This window comes from Thunnus maccoyii, chromosome 18 (assembly GCF_910596095.1).
Source record: "Thunnus maccoyii chromosome 18, fThuMac1.1, whole genome shotgun sequence".
NCBI classification, from domain to species: Eukaryota; Metazoa; Chordata; class Actinopteri; order Scombriformes; family Scombridae; genus Thunnus; species Thunnus maccoyii.
The window spans coordinates 5,949,589-5,956,242 of record NC_056550.1 but is presented as its reverse complement, the minus strand read 5'-3'; positions in this window follow the sequence as shown (position 1 = coordinate 5,956,242).

Here is a 6,654-nt window from a genome sequence, read left to right as displayed (position 1 = left end):
CAAAAGTTCAAATTTGGGGCAGTGGTATTTTGAAAGGCTGATTACGAACTTCCTGTTGGATTTAGGTCAGGGGTGTCAGTGTATGATTTGTCTTGATGAGACGAATAATTGAGTTTTGGTTTGATCTCTCGGCCGTGGCGGCCATTTTAGTTACATAAGTGGCGCTCTAGAGCACATTCAAAAGTTCAAAAGTTCAACCTGTCACTGTGATGACAAGTAATCTCTATTGTTAGACCTCATACTGGTATAGCATCACCTAATGGTCATAATTATTTTTGTGGTATGTGTGTTTGAGATGTCACTATCGATAATCTTACATAAAACCTCAATTTTAATATGTGTGTGTGAGTGTGTGTGTGCAGCAGCCCCTATGTGGTCCATACGGGCGCATAACGTTCCATAGCGGTCCATAACGCTATTCTGATTGGATTTATCCTTAAGTTCACCGCATTCACTTTAAGGTTACCGTTACAGTATGAACGGCTCTATGTATGTACGTTATGTATGTGTATGTTTTTTCCCCTAACACGTTGTTGAGTCCTCGATCTGAAATGTAGCCTACAGCTGCGGCTTAAGCGCCATATAAGGTCATGGTCTCGAAAACGTGTGTAATAACATAACCGGCGGCCCAAGGCGCCCACTCAAAGGGCCAGAACACAAAGTTCTACATGAATTTTTCGGGTCCGTTTTCTGGACTCATACGCATAACTCATGACGTGTACGAGTAGGAGCTTGGTTTCAGAACAACGGCCTCGAAAATAAACCCACAAAACCGCACAAGTAGGTTTACAGTAAGGTTTTGGCCGCTTGGTCTCGAGAGCAAATTCAAATGGACTGTGTAGGTTTATTGTAGCCTTTTGCCCGTTTGCTCTCAAGAACTGGCGGTAAAACCGACTGCGTAGGTGAACGGCTACTTCTCAGACGGCCTGACTCAAGGCGGGACTGAAAATGCTTGTGTGTCTCAAGACGGAACCAAGATGTATAAGTTGGTGACAACGCTGTGGTTAAGGTCTGGTTAGGTTTGGGCACAAAGACCACTTGGTTAGGGTTAGGGAAAAATCATGGTTTGAGTTAAAATAAAAATTTTAAAAAATGGCCGATGTCTCACAAAAAAGCCGGTTTTCTCGTTTTCTCTCAGCTGCAAATGTCCTGACACCTCGCTGAAAACACCCGCTTTTGTCGGTTGAAATGGTCTCAAACCGTGCTCTCTGCTGATTTCCAACTCGCTGCCAAGGAACTTAGTAACCATCCACCTGCCCCTCCTCCTCCTATATAGGAAAGATCAACTCATATAGATCGCATGTTGAACTACGTCACTTTAGAAATGTTGGGATGATACGTATTTTGGAAATGTTGATATAGCCTAATATGTTTTGTTGAAATGTTGACATAATATGTTTTGTTGACATTTTCATATGATACGTATTGTTGAAATGTAAATATGCTACGTTTTGTAGAAATGTTGATATGATACATTTTGTTGAAATGTTAATATGCTACGTAGGCCTATTTCACATGTTGATATTCAACGTTTCTGTGGTTTGCAGAAACGTACAATGCCAACGTTTTATTCTGGCGACCAGGCTGTAGGTTTAGGCACAAAGACCACTTGGTTAGGGTTAGGGAAAGATCATGGTTTGGGTTAAAATAAAATAAAAAATAAAATAAAAACGGCTGCAAATGTCCCAATGTCTCACTAAAAACACCCACCCGCTTTTGTCGGTTGAAATGGGAAGCGGGCATTGGTTTCGAGGTGGTCTCGAACCTGCTGATTTCCAACTCTCTGCGCCAATGATGTTGAACCTTTTCTGGCGCTGAACCTTGTTTGGGACACAACAGTGTATTACACTCTACTGAGCAACGGCTCGATCTTCCTGCAATATGTGCCGATATGTGCAGATAGCTGAATATTATTGATACACATCTCCAATGCCAGGTTCACTCTCACAGCTGAGACATCACACTGACTGCCTTCAAGTTAATATTGTCAAACAGGTTGTTTCTCCTCAAGAATGATACTTCATTTGATCATTTAACCAGATGGGAGAATTTATCAATGTGACTTTAAGATAGAGGAAGTTTGTGTGTTTGTTTTTTTTAATTTTCAGTATTAGAGGAATGTATCTAAGTTCATCTAATTTTATATCTTTGTGAAATGTAAATTTATTTGTGAAAGTTTGACGCATAAAATCCAAGATCTGTCTGTATTTATGTGTAAATAAAGTTTAAATAAAATACATTTATCATCTTGTATATCTCGTGTTTTCTGTCCTTTTGGCCATTGTGCTGAAGGTTTTCAGTGGAAAATAAAATTAAATATAACAGTAATATTTCCAAAATTCACTGAATGTACAGAACTGACATTAGGACATGATGATTCCTTTCTAACACATTTTAAAAGAAAAGAAACGTGTTTCTGGCTGTGATCACTGCTTATTATTATTTTTAATACTTATAAATACTGTATATATTCATCCATTCCATCTGCATTTATTTACCTTTTCAGAACATATTAATCTTTTTCAATAACATCTAATTTACAGCATTTTCCCACAAAGTTTCAGAGTTGTTGATAAACATAAAGACGCTGCACCCTGCATGTGTTTAGATTTAGGCCTAGATTTAGGAATATGATAAGGAAAGATCATGATTTTGGTTGAATATTGAAAAAAAATGTCAACACGTCATGTCACCGTTGACTTTTTCAAAATTCAACCAAGACTAAGATCTTTTCCTACATTTAAGTGCTGTGAGTCATCTATACATAACCTTAAAACATCAGTCAGGCTTTAGTTACCACTGACACTTTAGTTGTAGACATAATATAAAATAAAACACATTCTGGTGTGATGTAGGCTAGATGCTGTTGCAAATACATATTATATAGTACAGTAAACAAATATAAATAAAAATGTAAACAAATATAAAGCAGGTTATAAATGCTTCCTGTGTGAGAGAATGTGGATAGAGCTATGGGTGTGACAGCAATCACTCCAGGGTGTCTCCGATCAGAACACTATTCTGTGGTGTTCAGGTGGGAGTGCAGAGTCCACGTCTAAGGTTTAGGTTGTTTATCTAAAGGATGTGTGGTTCTGTAACAATAAACATACAGTACAGACTGATTAGCAATCGAGAATCTAACATATCAACCTAAGCTAGACATAGACATCCACCCAGATGACAGGTCATATACAGAACTAAAGGCTAGTAAATATAAATAAAATATTAGCTAATATAAAATATTAGCAAAAAGTGAATAAGCAAACTGCACAACATATGGATGACAGTCACTGTAACAGTTACTAATAAACAAGCATTCAGTGTACAAGGATATAAAAATGGAAAAATAATGAAAGAAATGCACTGAAATGATAGTTTTAATACAGTAACACAACTCTCTCAGACTATTACAAGCTAGCAGCTAACTCTGAATCACGTCATGTGTGAGGAAGCTCTCGTTCCCTGCTATGACTATGTGCTGGATTTGTTCACGTGGAGCCCGCTGCAGGTGATTGATCAGAATCACGCAGATGTCTTGAATGTCTTGAATTGGTATGGATTTATTGTCACCACTACAACCACAATCCTTGTACAACTGTCTGATGACTCAGTGGTTCTGTGTATATGAAGATAATAAATCAGAATAAACACGTCAGATATCCGTATGAAAGTATAACAGGCTAATGTAGAAATGGTAAACTATATTACTTTCTGAATGTATAGATTTCAACTATACAAGACAATACAACTGGCAAACAGCTAATAAATAATGTGGCCGTGTATTAAACAGGCATAGCTGGGGCTGAAGCAGCATATTCCCTCCAACAGTGGGTTAATGTCCATCAGCAGTGCAACACTGCCATCTATTGGCCAGAAGTAGACATGCATGACATCAATCTGGGGGCTGAACGAGCTGCTATACTGCAGGGGTTGTGCGCGCCCGTTAATTAACGAGCGGACCTACAAGTGGCCGTTCAGTCCGCTATTCAATCGGTAATATGGTAAATATTAAACAACACAACCCCGGCAATATGTAGTGAGAGTGTTGCTGTTAAATAGGGCCTTTTGGACATCATGTAAACAGACAGAAAACCGCAACTAACTCTACAAAATACACTCGTGGCTAAATATAAACACTAACGGCGTAATATAAACATGAGCAAATATTAAACTCACGTTTTTATGGACGCACACACTCAGCGAAATGTTCGTTTGATGTCACCGTGATCCGAGGTAGGATAAGCTCTGCTGTCATCTGCAGGTCCCACTCACTTACTGCTGCATTTGCATGCACGCACAGTGTGGGCACACAGAGCTCACATGCACAGAGCATGATCAGAAACAGGAGATATCAGGGGAAAATATGAACAGGTCCATGGCCTTTTTACACTTTCCAGATAGCATACGGAAGTGGGCCACTTCAGGCAATGATGCGGCGCTGCTGGTCTTCTTCTGGCCCGGACAAAATGGATGTCAGTCTGAAATTGTCCACATGTAATATAGCAAATATGGCTCAAATATCCCAAATCAAATGTGGGTCTTTTTGGTAAAGATGCGGTGCCCTAAGGTATGTGTATTCTGGATGTGGGCCAGTTCTGGTTTATCTGGTTTGTTCTTGGTTGACATACAGCTTGCTTGTGGCCCTCATCTGGGAAACAATTGCCATCATTCCATGCGGTATGTGGGCCGGATGAAAGTGCCGAAAGTATCGGGTGTGGGCCAGATCTGGGCCACAGCAATTTTGCTATCTGGGTCAGTATTTATTTACAAGCTGTTTCTACCTTCTTATAACCTGTGTGATCTTAAACAAAAAAGATGAATGTAAAGATTAAGAGAATGAATGTACCAACTGCAGTGCATATTTAATATAAATATGACAATACTGCCCCCAAGTGACAGTACTGTAGCATTACATGCGAATGAAGAGATACACATTACATATTTGAAAATGGCGCCAGTTTGTCATCAGGTTTGAGCAAATAGGTTTCATTCAGTATTCTCGGACTTTCATCCCAACTCAAGTAAAGTAAAACGTATCATTTGGCCTCCCAGTCCCCAAAATGAAACAAATCATTGTCATACTAAACTGACTATTCACATCCATATGGCATGTATGTGCCAATAATGTAAAATAATGATTTACTAAAGTTTGATAGTTTGAAAAAAAAGGCATCCCCCAGATAAACAGGGGGGAAACAAATTAAAGGACAGGTTCACAATTTTTTAAGTCCGTCTTAAAACAATAGTCAGGTGCTCATACAGTATTGAAACAGGTTTTCTTGCTGTGATCATTCCTCCTGTTCATACTGACCATTAAAAGATTCCTTCCTAAAACATTTACAAAGTAAGTGGTGGGGGCCAAGTCCTCGTTTTGAGCAAAAATGCATTTAAAAGTTTATCTGAAGCTTATATGAGGCGGCTTCAGCTGTCTGAGTTAATCATAGCAAGTGGATATCTGCCACATTTACAATCTTTTTAGCATAAAACTGATTGACTGTTCACTCCCCACACACACACTCCGGTACCTCCGTGCTACCTCAGAGTACTGTTTCCTGTGGTGCCCAGTGTTGTCGTGGTTATGCTTGACACCCACGCCTGCTATTCTTCTTCTTCTTATCATTATTATTGTTGTTGTTGTTGTTGTTGTTGTTGTTGTGCTTCTCTGTGTCTCTCTCTCCCCTCTCCTCCTCCCTCTCTGTTGTGATTTGGTGCTATATAGATAAAACTGAATTGAATTGAATTGAGAACTCCCCCTACTGGCCTCACCTGTCACTAACCCCCTCAGCTGTTGGTCTCCCCATTCAGACTATTGTGACAGACAGGTTTTCTCGTCCACTTGGCAGTTTCAAAGCTGTAAACAAAAACAACCTCTCTTACATAAAACATAGTGTCCTCTGGTTCCTCTAAATATGAGGAATAAGTCTTTCATTCTAAATGATTTTATCTCATTCAACCACCTAGATTTCATTTTGACAGAAACCTGGCTGAAACCTGGTGAACACAGCCAGCTCTTGGAAGCATGTCCCCCTGACTATGACTTCTACAGCTCCCTTCAGCCGAGCGGCCATGGTGGAAGCTTAGCTGTCATTTTCAGAAACTGAAGTGCACTCCCATTGGTATTAATGATTATTCTACCATTGAAGTCCTGATGTTTAAAACCAGTGGCTCATGTCCAGTCCTCTGTGTAGTTGTGTATCGCCCCCCTAGGCTGGATGCCATTTACCTTGCTGAGTTCTCTGAGTTTTTAGCTTAAGTTGTTGTGAATCATGACAATATATTAATTTTCATGTTGACCTCTCATCAAACATCAGAGCCACTGAATCTCTTGGTATTATGGACTCTTTTATTTTTGTGCAGCTTTTTTGGCCATGGCCGTGGCTACACATTAGAGGCTCCATTTTAGGGCCCACATTATCCGCTTTATACATGCTCCCTTCAGGCGTTATCTTCAAAATATACAATATGTTCTACCATTGCTACGCAGATGACACTCAGCTATACCTCCCATCAGAACCTGGTGATAATAATAACAACACTGTTTGGTCCCTCCCTGACTGCATCCAGGATGTGAAATATTGGATGGCAAAAAACTGTCTATAATTAAATGATAGTAAGACTGAAGTGGTCTTATTTGGGCCCTCCAACTCCATTGGG